The sequence below is a fragment of the Chelmon rostratus genome, chromosome 23, assembly GCF_017976325.1.
Source record: "Chelmon rostratus isolate fCheRos1 chromosome 23, fCheRos1.pri, whole genome shotgun sequence".
NCBI classification, from domain to species: domain Eukaryota; kingdom Metazoa; phylum Chordata; class Actinopteri; order Chaetodontiformes; family Chaetodontidae; genus Chelmon; species Chelmon rostratus.
Genome location: NC_055680.1, coordinates 12,215,823 through 12,235,938, shown reverse-complemented (window position 1 = coordinate 12,235,938; position 20,116 = coordinate 12,215,823).

The window sequence follows — 20,116 nt, the reverse complement described above, 5'->3', positions numbered from 1 at the left end:
AAACACAGAATAATTCATTCAGATGTTGAATTTTTAATAAAAATGTAGGAGGCGATATGTGAAATGCCTATTTCTTTTCAAAGATTATGTTTAAAAAGGCCATAACACACAGTGTGTCCATATTTTGAGGGTCATGGTGGAGACCAGTGGTGGCGCATAAAAACCTTGTCACTCCACTTTGGTGATTTTAATCAAAGCTGAAGAGTTTTCTATGTATTTAGAAAGTAATCCGAAATTTTGTGGACAATCTAAACTCTGTTGAGTGAGTGCATGCTCACAACCACAACGGATAAAATTCTGCCAACCTGATGTTTTTGGAATAGAAGGTTTGCAAAGCAGTAATCTGCAGCTGGGCTGTGGCTGGTCAGTCCCATTCAAAAGTTAGGACCACGTTTTGATCCGTCTGCCGTGGGTCATACCGCATTTAAAATGCTTTATGGTGCAGGATAGGAGTTTTTGATGGGATCGCTATGTACCCATGATGATTGCCCATAACGTGTTATAGCCAAGATAAATCCAGCTTCATGATATAAGGTGTGCCTTAAAACATCCTTGTCATTGTGTCATATAAGTCCATAATGCATGATGATATATCTTGGTATTTTCTGAGGCAGTTTTTGTTAGTGTATGCAAAGTTTTCTTTGTAAAAACTTCCACTGGTGATGTATGAGAGCATAAGTTTGCTCTTCATTGTATAGACGTTAGGGGGCATTCAAAGTTCAAGTGTAGCCCTCGTAGCTCTCTTCTTCTCCTCTCGTCTCTAATAGATTCAAATGAATTCAGCCTCGCCAAGAGCAACTGACAGAGTGAAGTTATTTGTGTTGGGCCGACACCCCTGTTCCACTCATCTCTATACAAATTCAATTCCAATTTGAAAAGCAGACTCACTGTTATTGCATATTTGTCAAAACATCAGCTAGCCTAAATAGTCCAGTGGGGGAGGCTTGTGTAGCTTATGACGGTTGTTTCCCTGAAGAAAACCAGATCAAGTATTGTTAATTTCTCCCACACACACTTTGGATTTAGAGTATTAATTCTTTCAAACTGTAGTGACAAGGAAGGCTTGGCTACAATGGCCTATATGGAGTCTATATTTATGCCATTCTACTCTGTTTTACAGTAGGTGTGCATCAATTTTTGGCCAAAAATGACGAACAATGCTTCTTAGCCCACGTTGTTAACATATATGAATCAACGAAGAGACGAACCTGACTGTTGTCTTTTCTCAGGACAAAAGCTGGAACCTTTTTTTTTTATAATCGGAATAACAATAAAAATGTAGTGCATGCATAAAATTAAACAGTTAAAAAGCATGAAAACAAACGAAACTGCAGCATGCAATAATGAAAGCAGTAAGCGGCTCGCGGTGTAGGTGGACAAGGGGAAGGCTGGTCGGAAATAGAAAGTTTGAAGATGAGACTGGAGTAAATAAAGGGAAGTGGTGCAGCGGGGTCCTGGGCCACAGTGTTCCTCAGCTCAGGGTCACAAACACTAAAGGTTTGATCACCCGTGGAGCAGAACTTTGCAGGAGTGTGGGAGAGACAAAGTGTTTAAAGAGGGGGTGTAGGGCTGCTGGAGGTTGCAGATTTTTTTTTTCTTTCTTGGATTGAGTGCAAATAAAGATGCTGGAAATGCCCAGACGACTGTTTGTCAGCAATTTTTGCTTTCTGGCAGCATCAGATGAAGAAAGACTTGATAGAGAAAGAAGAAGGTGAATACATAAAAGAGGGATAGTGGAGACTGAAACATCAGCATCGGTTTTGATTCACTATTGATCTTGGCAGACTGACACTCCCTCTCATCCTTGACAGTCTTTCTCTCTCCCACCTGAAATCCATTTTTTTGCCCATGTCAGCAGAAAGGGAGGAAAACATGGCTTTGGGTTGATGATGAGTCAAGCCGAAACCTGGATCACATGATTCACTTTGTTGATATGAGGTTAAACAAAGTATAAGGTCGAACAAAGTAAGTCGCTGCCTTTGTTAGCTCCCTGCAACAGAGCCAGAGTGGTTCAAGGAATAGTTTGACATTTCGGGATTCTTCTAGATTGTTAGATGAGAAGACTGAACACACTCTCAGTTAGCCTAGCTTAGCATAAAGCCTTTCAACAGGGAGAGATCACATGCATTGTAATTTGTGAGCTTTAGAAGTGAAGATGTATTTTGGAGTGTGGACAGAGCCAAGCTAGTTGCTTTCCCCCCGCTTGCTGTCTTTATGCTAAGCTAAGCTAGTATCCTCTATATATAGCTCTAGTGCCATAGTTAAAGCAACAGTTCGACATTTTGAGAAACACACTTATTGGTTTTTCGACAAGAGTTTGATGAGAAGATTGATATCAGCGTCGTGTCTGTACGGTAAACGTGTAGCTGGAGCCAGCAGCTGTATAGCTTAGCTTAGCACAAGAGTTCTCAAACTTATTACTTCAAACGTCCACGGCTGATTTTTATTTAAGCAGAACAATTGGAGATAACAAAATAAAATTTAATCAGTTAATTAAAGTCAAATCTCTTCTGACTATTTGCAGAAATACTGGAGTAATACTGGAGTGTACTGGAGAAAACAAGGCACGCTCTTTATCTGTGATTTAGGAGCTGATAGCGAATTAACGTGTAATGTTAATGGGTGAACTCTGCAGCAACAACACACAACACTTTCTGCAGCAGGTAACATCGCCATGACAACGGTGTCAACCATAGAAACAAGCCACATTAAAAACACATTCATCCGTGGACAGGATCACAGTGAATGATCTACGGCTGATCTTTATATTCAAGTCAGCAACAATTTATTCACCAATAGAAAATGCTACACTTTTGTTTTAGCTTATTTATTTCAGGGCTTTGTCATTTCCAGGCTTATTGAAACTGTGTCGCTGTTCATAGCAACTTTACTCTGCTATTTTTGAAATATCTGTGGAGGTCCAGGTTTAAGTGATGTCACGTTTGTGTCAGTCCATTTGCAAAATGCCAGGAAGGATTTCCTCTTGTCCTGATCTGCCTCTGGTGCACAGGAGTGATCTCATCCGGTGACGATTACTGTAAAAACACTTATGGAACACTTATGGGAACCCCTAATATGCTTAAGGGGCCCCAAGATGCCAAGATGCATTTAAAGTCTGACTCATGACCACTGTTGCATTTCATTCTTTTTACTCACACACTCTTTCCTTTGTTCTCCCTGACTTTCTCTACTTTGTACTGGTTTACAAATTGGCCAAAGGGGCTTAAAAATAATAAGATAATAATAATTCCCTTCAGACTGAACATTAGAGTGCCACTTGCCCTGCTTGGTTTTCAGTGATACTGGACAGCAGTTTGGAAATGATTGCTCGAAAAGGCTAATTTGCCTTCTGTCCCTGCCACTGATAATCTTCCTCTTGCACAGTTTGAAGACTGGACAGCAGATATATATATTTTTTTTTAATCACACTGTATATTTTTAACATGAAATACAACTTGAAGTTGTGTCGGTTCAAGTTGAAAATAACCTGTTGCCAGATGGTTTTTAGCACCAAACCATCCACCTGTCTCTCACAGTCTTTCACGGGCTAACTTCAACGAACCGTATGTTTTTGTTGTAGGATTCTTGCTCTTCCATTGACAAAGGCCTTCTTTGCTCTCCTTTCAGTCAAGAAATACTCTCCAGTTCTGATATAACTGATGCTATAGGAGCATCTATGCTAACCTTTTTAGGAGCCACCATTGCTGATTTCAAACGAAGAGTTGATCAACTCACCTAAACCACACCCGTAGCTGCCAGTAATCCCTCATCGGACGCTGACCGGTCTGAGGCGACGGTGGTTTGGCCACAGACGCATAACCTGAAGACCGGCAAGATGGATTCTCAGCTCAAGTGATCTCGCAATCTCACGAATCATGCTACCTCACAAGGTAAAACTTCAAGTGAAGCTAAGTTCGGTTGAAAATGGACTAGTTAAAAGCTTATCAAAGTGGATTCAGAGTCTTACAACCAGTGGTGCCTATTCTACAAGCAGCACTGTGTTATCAGCTGCATACCTTAATGCACTATATGTATAGTGACATATACTGTAATTACACATAAAATGAAATGTACATTATGGTCTGGCAATTACAAGGTTGAGACTGTCTGATATCAGCTGCATGTACTCTGGATACAATGCTAATGGTTGTGTTGTCTACTTGATAGGGAATAACTTCTGTCCTTAATTCCAGGACAGATACAGTATATCGCTACTACATCTCTCTGAGCCTGTGACACTTATTAGAATAGCATATTTTACGCTTTGACCTAAGACAGCTTGCTCAAAGTAGTCCCGTTGTTCTTCCGTTGGGCTATTAATTATCCCAACTTTGGTAAAAACTTTAAAACCCCCTGATTAGGATGCACAAGTGATTTCATGTGTGAGTCCTCATTAGCAAATTAAAATCTGAAAGCCCCGAGCCAAAATGCATGAATTGCTGCATTTGTGACCATCTTTTAACAGTGTGATGACCAGGGATGACATTGTTGAACTAAAGCAACAGGTAACTGAAACTGTGTTTCATTCAGAGAGTTTTGCAGAGACAGTTGAAGCCAGTAAAGACTAATGATGTTCATGTTCCAGAGTTCCAGGATGCCCCTTTCATACCCAGTCATGATACTTTGATATGTCAAAAGTGGTTAGGAAATGATCACATTATTTTTTATTATGTGTCCCAACTCTTTTGGAATCGTGGTTGTTGTGACAAACGGCCGGATTGGCTTGAAATTTGATGGTCACGTTCACTCTCCTGATGGGAAGAACCCTATTGATCACGGTGACCGTGTATCTTGATTTTCTTCCCTGCATCAAAAACTAATGGTCAGGTTGGCATTGCATTTGTTGTGCTCCCAGGAGAGAATATTGATTTTGGTTAGCATCACAACACACACACACACACCTCACATGCCAGACTCGTATCTCCAAATCCGTAACTCATGAAACACATTATTTTCTCTGCACATTCGTGCTCTGAAAAGAAGGAAACAGCTTCATTTTCAGACCTCATGTTCTTTACTGTGCAGCCATGTTTGACATGTGCACCTCCTGACCTGTTAGTGAATGCTCAGTATTTTGCTTTGCACTTTGGCCACCACACCCATGCTGTCATCTAGCCAGTACAATGTGCTTCTGTGAAGGTAATGGCTAACTGGGGAGATTATTAGCCCTTGGTGGGGGTCTGCAGTGTGTCGAGTGCTTTCTTGTTGGCCATTAGTTGCAGGGATTTTTGACAGTGGTGTTACTTTTGAAGCACAGCAAAAGACAGCAGCGCAGCCCTGCCGCCTGTGATTCAGAAACATCAATTTGTTTTTGTCCCATATAGATTTACAGACGGTTGTTTAGAATTCTGTCTTTATTCCCACCTGAGTCCTTTCAACACATCTCTGTCTTTTCAGAATGCACCTGCACACATTTCAGGTTGTGCGTTGTTGTTGCAGAGTTACACACTGAAAAACCTGGGGGTTTGCTACGCTAGCAAAACGGTCTTCGGCCTTTGTGTGGGTTCATTGGTTGGGTGGTCCACCACTTTCGTCCAGACTAAAATATCTCAACACCTATCTAATTGAGTGCCATGACTACATTCATGGTCCCAATAGGATACATTATAATGACTTTGATCCCCTGACCCTTCCTCTAGCACCACTGGTGGGTCAAAGCTTTCACTCATCTTGTGAGATACCTCAACATCTAATTAATAGATTGGCACATGTACAAGCTATACTTTTCATAGTTCCCAGATGATGAATCCTAAACACTTTGGAGATCCGATGACTTTTCATATAGATTGCAAACTCTTACTCACTCTATAGCTAATGCTGAAATATACTTTAGGTTTAACGGCTGCTAAAAAGTTTTTACTCAACCATAAAACTCCAGATTAACCAATGGACTCACATTATTTGACACAATCTTTATACTGTGGTTGGATTAATGTTGCAATGGGAAATGATGGTGAACATGGCAAATATTGCAGCTTCTTAGCATGTTAGTTCTGTCATTGTGCGCATGTTAGCATGCTAGCATTTAGCTCAAAGCACACAGAGCCGCGAGCCCGGCTGTGGATCCTGCAGTCTTGTTAGGATATTTTGCTACATTCTTTAAATTCACCACCATTTCCCAGTGAAACTGCAAATCAAATCACTGTCAGGCCACCTTGACAGGAATATTTACCCCAAAGTGGCTTCAACCTTTCAGTAAAATCTGTCTAATCTGATGGTAGGAAATGTAAAAATCAATCATAAACATCCTTGATGTAAATGTAATGAAAATCCGCAAATCATGTCAACCTGTCTTCAGCATAAATGTCAAAGAATTAGATTTGTCCACAGCATCTGTGTCGCTCTGACGCAGCTTTTTATTTTATTTGATCAAAAATATAGCTTTGTGATGAACCCCCACTCTTGGGAAAAATGCGGAGGAATAATTTTTGGCGAATTGTAATTAGCTCTTTAGGTAAAGAACAGACAATCAAACCAAAAGATTATAATTCTGTATGTGGGTTCAGGGATTCACAAGCAGCTCCCTTGATTGAATTACATCTGGGACAGAATTGCATATGGTTTAATGCAATATATGGCAACATTTCCCCTGTTTCCTGATTTCCATGAATAGACCCTACATGTTATAGCCAAGAAAAGGCTCAAATGAACATTTGAACTGTATTAAATTTGCACAATGCTTCCTTTAGCAATTGAAAATTGGTTTGCAGTTAATGGAAGACTAACTTGAAACAACTTCACCTTTATCAGCTTGAAAAACATGCAAACATGAAACAATGAAGTGAGCCTTGATTAAAAAATGGAAATTTTAGCAGAGTTCTTGACACTGCCCCCTCCCCAAGAGAACGGTTTTAATTAGAAGGCATGCAAACATCGAACATGTCTTAATATCTTGGGCCTGTAAAGGGGGAAGAGACTGTGTAATTTAATTCCCGGATCAATAAGTCATCGAGATTGTTCTAAAACAGATATTTCCCGCCGGAGGTGTACATTAAGACTGTAAGCTGTGATTTAGTGTCGGGGTCGCGTTGTTTGTTGTGCTCAGAGTTCCTCTCTTCTCACCTTTCAGCATCGATTTTCATCCCACCTCTTTGGATTTTCTTCTTCAAATAACAAACTCCCTCTGTGCTTCAGAGGAACTGGAATTCCTGCCGGTTCTGTGCATTTTATGAATGTGCGTCTTGGCGTTTTCATGGTCTAATCCATGTGTGCATGTTAGTTATAAACAGCAGATAGTCTCCAGCAGCACAGCATGTTAATATTCACCTGGCCAGGTTTTAAATGTTGGAAAAAAGAGCTTCATGCATCACTCTTTGTGATGCATCTGTGAGAATTCATTTGAATTTATTTGTGAGTAAAAGAGAGCGCAAAGAAAAAAAAAATCAACAATATTTCCTTCAACAGCTGGTGTAGATTAATCTCCATCCTTGCAAGATTGGGGGAAAGCGTAAAGTTCCAAAATCAAAGTCTTGCAGGTGCAAAATTGAATCTTAAATGTAAATTGATTTGGAGATCAAACATTCTCCAGCCCCTCTATCATTTTAATCAGGCAAAGTCGAGACACTGCCAGAGTAGAGAGGTGCTTGAAATTCTGAATTCACCAAATGCATCTTCCAACCTTGATTAAGGGTGTGTGTGCAGATGTGTGTGTGTGTGTGTGTGAGTGTGTGTGTGTGTGTGTGGTTGAGGGTGGGGGCTTAGCTGCCGGTGTCACACTCTTAGGACAGGTTTGAGAGTGTGGTAGCTGCCGATTTCTGCATGCTCTTTGGTGATTTTAGTCATCGGCGGCTCGGTGAGGTCAGCAAAGTTAAGTGTGGCGTATTGTTGTGGGTAATTGTTAGAATCAATCGAGCAGGTTGAAATGATGGAGGAACTTCACTAATGCTCATTTCAGACCTTCAGAAGGAAGGCGGTGTTGATATGTGGATGCAAACAAATAAAGGTCTGAATCTCATTGTTTTCCAAATGAAGCGTTTCAGTGTTATGACAACCTCACAACATTCAGTGGTATTTAAATTTCAACATGAACTATCCAGTTACTTATGAGATTCAAATCTTTGGAGCCTTTCAGTTGATGTGAAACCTGGCCACGACGCACAGATGCAAGCTGCTGCAGTTCATCTGATACCCAGGATCAAAACTGTAACATTTGGGCTGTGATATATACAGGAATGGACTTCACACGGCCGTTCCTGAAAGGCTGCGGAGCTCCTTTGGTCTTCTGAGAACGTCTCATCTTCTGCTGCAAATCTCCTTTGCCCCTCTTATGTTCTCTCACCCCTCGTGCATTCTGACTTCTTTTACTTTTCTTCTCCCGTTCTTAACACCGTGCACGTCTGCTCGGTTCTCGCTCGGCTCATTATGAGGGCCCGAATGGGAGAGCAGGGTAGGAGAATTGAAGGTGTTAGCACACTGGAGCGTGGCCTCTCATCCATGATCCGCCCAGCTAATTACCCAAGTGTGGCCAGCGTAGCTACCCCCCCCACCACCACCACCCCCTTTACCCCTACCCAAGAACAGATTAAACACTTGGGAATGACCTGCCCTAGATTTTACGCTACATTGAACTCTTAACAAATTAGAGGAGGGTCATCCACGGACAGCTAATTGCAAGAAGCATATGGTGTATTAACTCATAATCAAGATTAAATCACATATTTCCAACTTAGATCGCCATTTGGCCTCAATCATCTTGTTTTAGCCACTCGCATCATTCTAATCTCAACTGCAAACGCTCTGTTTTTGGTATGAACTGCGACTTAAATCATAGTGGAGGCGCACACTTAAATACTGAAACTGAGTCTCATGTAATTTAGCTTTTAGACCAATAACACACTTGTCAGAGGCTAATGACAATGAGACTGTAATTTGAAAGGAGGAAGAAAATCTATCTAATAAACTGTCATCTGACGCCCTTGTCATCTTCCATTCGGCAAAACAACAAGGAATGAATTAATCATATGTTTAAAATCTCTTATGATTCTCTGTGATTTCGCTAATCGTCTCACAAAGATGATTTTTAAAGAGACTGTTGACAAAAATGAATAGATGAGCAATTACGGGTTTCATGGGAATGGCAGATGGAGGCAGAATCAAAGTGACTGTAAACTGTAAGGGCTCAGCAGAATTTATGAAAGGGGGGGGGGGGGGGTAAATATGCCAGAATAGCACAGAGTGTCTTTTTCCAAGTCTTCAGAAAAAAACAATTGATTAATTGTGTGAACTATGGACTGCTGGATTCCAGCTTTTGTATTTGCAGGAACATCAGAAATGCACCACAGGAGTTGTTTTATAGAATTTGCATAAAGTGCAGAAGCTGCAGTTGATAAAAAAAAAGTAAAAGTTTTAATTGCTTTATGTGGAAAAACATTTTGCCGGGCCTGGACGTGTATCGGCGGCTGCGAGGGCCCACAGTCACCAGATAACATCGATTTCCCCTCCGCATGAGGTGTATTGGTGGAGCTATCAATAGCCAAAGCGAAGGCCTCACTTCACAGAGCCTGGCGTGACCCTTATGAAACATCCACACTTATCAGTCTCGCAGTTTTGAGCCTGACCTCTTTTTGTAAAACACAATGCTTATGCTCAAAAGGCCTCACCATTCAAACTGGCCTTTAAGTGGCCTTTTGCTCCTTTTCTTCTTCCCTTCAGAGAACGGCCGCAATAAAAAAACGGGCTCGACCGAGAGGCGACGGCGCGCAGATGTGTGCCGATGTGTGAGTTCGTCTTTTAGGGAGACGCCTCGGCGCAGAGAGCTCGCGTCCGCATTGTTTGTCATGCTACAGGATATTGGAAGAGGGATGAGGTCGACACTCCAGAATGAAGTGAGAGAAAGACGAGCCAGAGGATGAAGATCCCCTGCCAATAAACCTGACATTTCTCCTCTCTGCGCTCCAATATCTCACCAATAACAATTAGACCGGTAATTGTTTGGCTAATTATGATTAAATATCTGGTGTGTTGCCAGCAAAGCACTCTCCACTGCAGCTTGTGCATCCTCGCTGCTAGCGGTGCAAATGTCAAGAGGCGTCACGGTGTCGGTTTAAGGCACTGAAGTGAATGCATGGAAGTTTATTGCACGTAATTACAAACACGTGTGATTCACGCATGCGTCCTCAGTTTATAACCGAAGCTCAGATTTTTCTTTGGATTATCCAGATTTCCTGGACCAAAGGGTTGACGGCCTGAGTGGACACCGGCAGGAGAAGAAGAAGGGCGCTTTTAGCGGCACGGATACCGACGCCGTCCGCGGACATCCGCATAAAAAACTCCGTTGACAAAGACATCCGAAGCTAAGCAAGCATGATATAAACTCATGCCGCAACACAGGAGGGCCGACTCCTCGGGTACAGGCTCCACCTGAAGGATGAGGGACACTCTTTTGAGGACGACAATGTGCATGTATTGGACAGGGGAGGACAGATGGTTTGAAAGAGGAGTGACGGAGGTTATTTATGTAAAAGTGGAGAAGCCATCCCCCAACAGAGGAGGAGGTCTATGACATCGTTCATCCCTCACCTACAGTGCCGTCCTTTCATCCCATCCCAAGAGATATAACATCCATTCACAGTTGGCCTCTGGTGACTCGAACAACTGCTGTTACACAGCCCAGAGCACTAACAGTCATACCAAGTGGTATCAATGACTGTGATAAGGACCCCACGGAGGTTAAATACCCAGGACTCCCCAGCAGTCTGTTAGAACTGGAGCAGCCCCGCGGAGGAGAGGCGAAGCATTGTCACGTTTCTGCAAGGGAGTCCAGCTGCCCTTGATACAACCCTCTTTGAAGGGTTTGGACTGCAGGTGAGGCAAAAAACTGCTCGCTTTCTTGCCAAGAGTTAGATGACGAGATTGATGCCACTCCCACGCCTGTCCATTAAGATACAGGACTACAGATGTGAGACGACTTAGCTTAGCACAAAGACTGGAAGCAAGGGGAAACAGCTAGCCGGGCTCAGTCCGGGAACGCCTTCAAAGCTCGCCAATGAACACCTCACACCTTGTTCGTTTCATCCTCCTGTCTAACTCCCTGCAAGAAAGCGAACAAGCACATTTCCGAAATCGTGTATGATTTCTTCCAACATTAAATGATAGATTTGAAAAAAAAAAAAAAACATGAAAAAATTGCTTGATAATGACAATGATTGGCAGCCGCGGCCTCATTCTCCTGCGATCGGAGCTGAAACACAGTGATTTTAAAGCACTTGCCCTTTGATGAACACAGAATAACCTCAGATGACCTGATTCCCATTCATCGTGTCAGCTCTCACTTTCTCCGCCAGCGACTCAAAGGGGACAGGTGAGCATGCTATTGCTGCTTCACTAGGCCCTAACCTGAGGCTCCAGCTGTGACGATACTGCTGCTGTTCCAGCCTGAGCGTCCCCCCCCCCCCCCCCCCCCCCCCCCACACCCTTCCCTACCTCTCGCTCTGGGCCGCTCTTTACTCCGCTCCTGTGGCGGAACCGTCAGGTCCTTGTTGCTCGGCAACCGCTGTCTTAAGATTTTCCCAGTGGAGTTTTGAAGGTAATAAAACAATGCCCCAAGACAAACAGCAACTGGAACCGGAAAGGCCTCGGGGAGAGGGAGCGAGTGAGATGCAGGATGCGAGCGGGGAAGGCAAAGATCCAAAAAGTCTCCTTTGGTTTTAAATTAAAAATAATCGTTATTAATAGCATCAAACTCGGCTAAGATTTAGTTAAGATAAGCCGGGGGAATGTGAAAAGATACTGAAGGAAAATCTATGAAATTCGCTCGGCACATGCCACAGTTACACCTCCTGTTACTTAAATTGAAATCTTATCTCATGATGACTGAGCATCCGAGCTGAGAAACAGCTGTCTTTTTCAAGGTTACTGAGCCCCAAGGTTATGCAAACATATGGTAATGGTTTGCTTCAATCTCCGTCTATTGATACATAACCGTACTCGCCCCGATTGCAGTTACTCGACGTCTGCACGGGAGTTTTGATTGACATCTGTCAGTCTGATGTTCCCGGCGCTCCCGGGCGACCTTGCAGAGGATGGTCAGCTTTTTATTCTAATGGGAAGACTTGGTTCCCACCACTCTGACTGGGGGATTAAGGCGAGTGAAAAGCCTGCGCGTGCGCTCACAAACAAACCGATTTGTCAGGCAGATTTGATTGGAAGTTGCTGTTTTTTCCCCCCTCCTCTCTTCCTGTTCCTCTCTACACAAGACCCCCCTGTGAAATTAATGCAACACAAACAAAACATTTGGAGACGCAGCACAGATTCTCTGGCACGCTGAATTATGGCGAGGCATCGGGGGAGACGAAAAACTTTTGTTTTATTTCATCCGCTGTTTTCCTCTCTCCCCATCCGAGCCCTTGTAGGAGATGGAACATCAAAGGCGAGCTCTTACTAATACAAGCGGTAAACTACTCCCACATCGTTTGGTTTGAATGTAGCAGTTTCTCCCTATGGTGCGCTCTTTATGAGTGACACAAGGCAGCTCAAACAACTGCTCTCCCGTCCCCTGTTTTAACAATAAAAAGGTGTCACCGATACCAAACTTTGAAATAAAAAAAAAAAAATCAGGGTGAAACCAAAAAGCAAGAGCATCCAAGATTTCGAGGCTGTCTCTTGACACCAGGCGTCAGTGAAACACAACACCAAAGTAATCATCAGACATGGCATTCAAAGAGGTCTACAGAGCCCCCCCACCAGCAAGCCTCCCATTTGATTCATTATTTAATTGTATAGTTTCAATCTGTGCAGTTGCGGTTAGACTGTCATCTGCGTTGCCGGGCGGAATTGGAGACGAGAGAGACGTGGGCCCCCGCTAATCAAAATGCAAATATCTGTCTCCCCGTTGGGGTATTAGTGCATCTTGGAGGGTGAATCTCGAGGCTCTAAATTGAAAGATGATGAATGTGCAGGTTCTTTTTTTGATGCTTGCAACGTGAGGCAGCTCTGAAATTAAAAACTCAGAAAAATAAATAAATAAAGCCGCAAATAAATAAATAAAAGTAAATAGAAAAGGGTGGCGGTGGCGGAGGGGGGGGTGATGATAGGAGGATGACAAGGAGCAGAAGAAAAGTGTCAAAGGGTTTTTGTTGCAGCACGGTGCCAATAACCTCAGCGGCAATTCACAGATACCAGGTAAAGACTTGATTACAGGGTGCAATGACAAACGGACTACTTGCCACTTGGTGTCTGGCTGTCAATCACAGGACGCACTCGAGGAACATGACAGCCGCGTCCTTTGACCGTCAAAGTGTATCTGCCTATCTGGCAGAGTGTGCAATCAGCGTATGAATTTTCAAAGCACAGACCTCGGTGCCACGCTGCGTTTTGTGAGGCGAGACAGATTTATTAAGCCAAGGTGGGTGTGGATCACGTTGAATGTGTTCTTGGGAGTCTTTTATTTATTTGCTTTTGTTTCGCAGAACGTCTCCAGGAATACCCGTGGTCTTAGCTTTGCTCAGGATGCACCTTCCAGCAGCTCCCCGTGCAGATGTTCTGCACCGTTTTTGCCCCCAGACCAGTTCAGCAGACTTCCTCCCCTTACACAGCTGCCAAATATTCCAAGTTTAAAGGCCTGTTGGGTATTTTTTCCATGTCTGTTTTAATACAATACTCCCACGTAGGTGCTGCTGTCACAGAAGACCGGCAATAAGCGTGCACAGGACAGCCAGGACAAAGATATGCATCTAATTCATCAGAATCACATCAGTTTGGGTGAGCAGGACTGTGGATATTGTTCACCATTCCCTGCTTTTCTCTATGTAGCTATTGGTTGGTGGCCAGCAAAAATAGACGAATAGCTGATCAGACTGATGAATAACTCTTTCAGTGTTTAGCAGGTGAGTGCTGACCAGAAGCGCTCCTTTAATCTGACCTTTGTCTTGGTGAAATTAGATCCTAAATACCTCCCAAAGAAGCGAAAGTTCTCTGACAACATGGATAACGTGCTACTAGACCTCATGTTCCTTGCTTGTTGTTAGTATTGATCAATATTTATGTGTGCGTGGATTTATAACATTTATGGGATTATGGGATTATAATTATCACGCACACATATTCATCATCTTTCGGCCAACAAACAGGTCTGACGGCTGCAGTTTTCCATTCCTGTCCATCCGCCACTGAAATAAATGGCTTCCTGTCTTATCTACATATTGTTTCTTGTATTTCTAACAAGGATATAAGTAGTAAAAGCATTGTGGCTGTAGGAGCAGCTACAGATATGCAGCGATATCACTTCGTGTCTGCATGACTTTCAGTATCTTCATGGTTTGTATTGCTGTTTGTATGTGTGTTGGTTCATAAACAAAAAGCATCAGGGATTCGCCACCGAATCTGTCTGACTGCTGCCTGCTTCTCTTTCCCATCAGGTTCTCCCCTCCCTCGCCACATCTGCCAGCGTTATCTCAGCCCGGACTCCTGATTTCGGGGGAACAACACAGCTCCGTCAATGGCGAAACCCCCACAACCCCCCTGGAGCAAATCACCAATACAACACCCCCGTCGCAGCAGCTGACTGACAGCGAGATACGTCCTCGTGCAAGATTACATGTGATGCATGAGCAGTTTGTAGGGACATGCTGTTTTGCTTGCTGATACAGATAGAAAGAGGTGGAAGTATTCAGATTCCTCACTTAGTCTAAAAAATAGCAGGACCACACTGCGAAAGTACTCCACTGCAAGTAAAAGTCATATACGATGTTTCTGGATTCATGTTCCTGCTGCATCAATGTGTGTGTAGCACATTGATGTAGGTGCTTAAGGTTGAGCTAATTTTAACCACTGCAGCAATGCATCATATGTTTGTAGTGCTGCTGTCCTGTGAGAACCGCCTATGTCTGAAAAGTCAACTTTTGACGAGCCGCGACTAATTATGTTGGTCAAGAAGTCGGAGAATTTTATCAAAACACAGAGGAACAGATAATCCTTCGGTTTATTATCAGAAAAATTCAAATTCAGAAACACCAGATTTGGAGATACAAGGATTCACTTGACAGGAAGGATATGAAAAACTGTAAGCTGAACAGTAACAGGTAACTACAGCTGCCAGATACCTGTAGTGGAGTAAAAGACGAATATTTGCCCCGAAGGTGCGCTGGAGTAGAAGTATGAAGTTGCATGACATGAAAATACTCGAGTAATGTACAATTACCTCAAATTTGTACTTGAGTACTGTGAGCAGTGCTTGGATAAACGTTGCTAGGAGACAGGAGGGACATTGGGATGGTGCTGTACATGTACGATGATGTACTTTTGTTACACCGTGACACCTTGTGTCAGCTTTACGAATGAAGGCATTACTCGTCTAAAGCGGCCCATTGAATCCGCCTCAGAATTACATTATATGCACTTTCTGCAGTGCAGATGATGGTAACTTTAGAAAGTCCTCTCTTTATTAGCACCCTTTATTATCATTCCTCCGGTCTTTCGCTGCCTTTTTAGGCTGAGCTAATCTTATGAAGTGTCTTTCACTGCTCTAATGGAGAAATCTTCAAAAATCTGGAGCACCAATTAAAGGGCTTGCCGTCCTCATCCTCGAGCCGGCCTCAAAGCTGCAAGACGGGAACCCTTCAGATCCTGAAGATCTTTATCCGCTCGCCTTTTTCTTCTGGGCCGCTAGCTGCGGGCGCTCTCTTGACCGTCGGTAATGTATCCACACTCAACGTGCAGTCGGTCGGCCGGAGTGCCGTCACTGAAATCCAACTCTCGCAATGAATATTTTCTTAATTTAGGGCCAAATTCTTCAGCGAGAGACCGCTAGAATCCTTCTCGTCAAAGCACCATTGATTAAGTCCTGTTAATCAGCACAGTGAAATGCATCTCCATTGTGCAATCTACTCAAAAACCGAGAGAATTTCCATACTGTGCTCTCACTTCCATCAGTTTCCTGCAAGCAGTGGTGTCGCCGCAGCATTTGGACTACAAAATGCTGGATCAAAGAGTTGCAAAGAGGAGGGATTCTGGCACATTTACATGTCAGATGGCGGTGCCGCTTCTCCTCCTGTCCTGTCACCGGGCTGCTACAGGAGGGTCATTAGAGGCAGAAACATATGCCATTCTGCGTGCACGGTCTGCTGTCCAATTAGTGGCCTCGAAGCACTCGTCTGAAGCCAAGCATAGAAAGTGGCAAAACACACGCAGACACAAGTTGGGAGTAATCTGCTTCACATTGTGTACCTGCATGTTTGAGCAGCCACAGTCGTAAGTTTCCAGACTTGCATCATAGTTTGAATACAGAGTGGGGAGGAAGAGAGATTTCTTGCCATCTCGATACAGGAGTGTACACATACAGGAACGCACAACCAGCTCGGCTGCGTGTGTTTCATAAATCTTTTAAACTCCTGTCAAGTCACACCAATATTCCCCTCACAAAGAAAGTGTGTCGCCTCTTTGAGACGCAGAAAATCTTAAAAGAAAATATCTTTTTCGAGCTATTTATTTACTTCTCTTTCCCCTCGCCCACACAATCCTGGCAGTTTTCATCTGCCTCATAGGTGCTGATATCCAGGATTCTCGGATGTCTGACTTTTTTTATTTGCTGTCAGAGGAGAAGGCAAGGACGAGGCTTAGCTAGGCGCAGCAATATCCAGCCAATCCTGCGGTCTGCTGTATATTGTTCACAAACAAACCTTTGTGAACTACAGCAACAACGGATAAATAAAACTCCTGACCAGCTGATGTTTCAGCAGGTCAACTGTACCAGACAGTACGTGGAGAGGAGATCTTAATCAGGGCAAACAAGAAGCGTGAAGAGAAACATGCTTTCTCTTAATTAACCACATATTTGACGAGAAGTGATTGAAGGAGTGAACCAGCTTGGAAAATCCACGCTGAGTGAATCAAAAACTTGTATTGTTCCAAGAAAAAATCTATCATATTCATAATGAGTAGAGTGGTACAGTCGTTTCAGAGGACGTGAAGGGACTGACAGGAAATTAGAGTAAGTTATGTGTGTATTTATACGTGTGTGGGATTCTCTTATGTTTCTCACTGCTGATAGGAATCACGGAGTCAGTTAGACACCGGACTGGTAATTTATTGATCCTTGAAAGGGAAATCACATTTCATCCTCGGGGCCTCAACAGACGTCAGATAGTAATTAAATATACATAGACATAATGCAGTTAAGACAGAATTATATATTTCTAGGAAAGGCAGTGCTTTTAAGAAAGAGAACGGTATTAAAAGTTGTTGTTACAGTGAATGTATGTTTACACTCAAGTGACAAAGATCTCACAAAATACTTAGTTTAACCCAAACTGTGATCATTCCCAAAACCAACTTTCACCAACAGTGATTGGCGTAACAGATGAATGTCGCTCTAAAGGTCAGGTACAATGTTTTTTTCTTGTTTAAATTGGAGGACTTGTTGGTTTTTGGACGTATTATGATAGCCATTGTCTAGAAGGTGAGGAGGCACACATGCAATACATGATACCCTTTACACCCTACAATTTAAAGCCTCTAATTAAAAGATCCAGTGCGGTTGATATAGAGTCCTCAACTTTGGAAGTGGGAATAAAAACAGTATTAACTGTAAGAAGGAGGGATTCTGTTTAGGAACACTTCAGTTTAGTTTGGCCACCGATGACCTCAGAGGAGCCAAGGACTAGTGGTCCAAAACCCTGAGAAAGATGGATTCCGCTGCTCGGAATGGGTCCGGATTATCTCTCTGGCACAGGAGCTGGAAGAAAGGGAGCAACCGAACATCTCCGGGTGGTGAAAAATGAGGGAGCGAGATACTATTTCTCCTTTAATTCACAAGGGGTGGCCTGGCTCTGCCTGCGATAAGACACAAGTGATCAACATCCTTTGAGTTGGCGGTGACTCGGCCTCCTAGCGGCTCCCCTCCCTCCTCCCTCGCTGATATGTAGGACATATTTTGCTGCCTCCAACAGGTACAGTGTACAGGACCCAGAAAATGGAAAGGGAGGAGGAGGGAGACAGAGAGGAATCATCTGGAAGCTGGAGGCGCAGAGCTACCATATACTGCAGAGCCCAGATCTGGATTTATGATCATGGGCAGTGGAGAGTGCTCCATTGGGCCTGGGGGGACTGTTGAGATACTTTCAGGCCCTTTTTTCTCATTTCTTGTCTTGTTTCCACATTCTTTGTATTGTACATTGCATTTTCTCCAAGGACAAAGTACCCCTCCAGACATAACTCTTTCTCAAGCCTTTAACTTTCTCCTCCACCCTTGCTCAAGTGCTGCAAATCAATCAATAAATCTACATGCCTGGTTACGTCTGGCTTTACAGATTTGAGGTGTTTTTACACTTGGCCAACTTTCGGCGTTCAAGTGATGTTGGAGCATGCAGTCAGCAGTTTCTGTGCATTCGTGAAATATTCAAATGAACCCAGTGGAAAGAATCTGACTTGCTTCATTTGAAGCATCACTGGCTCAGTTTGCTTCAGAAAATACAGTGTGAAGTAATCAAGGCAATTAAGTGACGTTTGAGGGAACAGTGTCCCTCATTTTTTAGGTTTATTGTATTAAATTCTCCATTTCCCAAACTTATAATGACACACATCCTTTCTTTTGAACTGAAAACCGTTGAAAAGCTACCTTAATTAGACAGACTCGGCCCATGAAAAGTTTGATCAAATTAAGCATCGGCGTGTTTGTTTTATGACACTGAAATCAGCTCCTTTTCACATTAAAGAGTCGCGTTCTGAAGAGTGCCGGGAGCGTGAACAAAGGGATCCCATCAGAGACCGAAAATATCCACTTTAAAGGAAGATTAATGAAGAGAGGCGAGTTTGTTTACACGCTGTCGTCCCTCCTTTTGTCGTCCTTAAAAAAAGACTTTGCACGGCTTGGCTAAGAAGCATTATAGGTGCACGCATCCACAGCGGGTTGTGGAGTACAAAGGAAGCGGCGGAGAACAGACCAAACACGTGGGTAAAAAGCTATTTTCAAATGCCAACATGAAAGTAGGAGGAAAGCAAAACAATTAAGAAAGAAAATGTAGCTTCTCTTATCTGAATCCTCTATCTCACAGGTGATACAAGTTGTAATGGAAGTCCCCCTTCCTGTTGTACACTCTCTCCACAGCTGGCTCCGGTGCGCCTTTATCTCACCTTGGTCAGGACAAACGTGAGTGATTGCCGTCTGGGCTATTTCAGGCGCCTGGCAGGCCGGCAGCGAGACTCGGTTCCTCCTCGGCTCCCATCGTCGGCCCCGCTTCGCCACAAGCTCCACCCCCCTCCCCGCGTGCCCACGGTTGTCACAACCGATGAAAGCGATGGTCTCTCAAACCACCCGAGCCGTGATTAAATCTCCACCTCTGAAATGCCGCAGTTTGGGCTGGCATCGACTCAATTCGGGCTGTTAATTACATTCTTCTAATTTATTCACCTCAAAAATGATAATTGTTCACCTTGACATAATTCAACTAAGGGTGATCCATTGCTGCAGATTGGTCTAATTGCTTTTACCAAGTGGGATGGAAAAAAAAGCTCATTTCCAAACAAACAAAAAGACAACAAGGAGCCTGAACTTTTGAAACAACTTGAACAAAATGCACCAATTTAAATACGCCCTTCAAAAGTACTAATTACATGCTTCTAATGACCGGTTTCTGCACACATTGAAACCATAAACTGCTTAATGTGGCACAATGCTACACAGCAATCAGTAGAAGTATCTCCTTGTTGGATTAGGTTTGTAAAAGGAAAACAAAGACATGGACGTCTGATGAGGAGCAAGTTTTAAGAGTCGAATGGAGTGTGCAGAGGTTTAATCTCGCTGCTTTTTATTCATGTTTCAAAATGTGACACTTTATTTCCTCTGGTGCCACCATGAGGTCATTTCGAGTTAAATATCATGAGAGCTATTGAATAATTGTAACTTATTTTGCAACACTTTGCAAAAATCATGACATTACCATTCGCCTCAGCTGTGCTTTGTTTGTAGCGCTAATTAGCATGCTAGCATGCTACAGTGCTAAACCACAATGGTGAAAAAGGAAAAATTATTATACCAACAACATCAGCATGTTAACATTATCATTGGGACCATGGTAGCATGCTAACATTAGCATTTAGCTTGTACTGCTATTAGAATAACCTGTTTATGCTAGGCTACAGCAAGTTTCTTCGGGGCTGCTTCAGAGCTTCAAAGCTTCAGAGA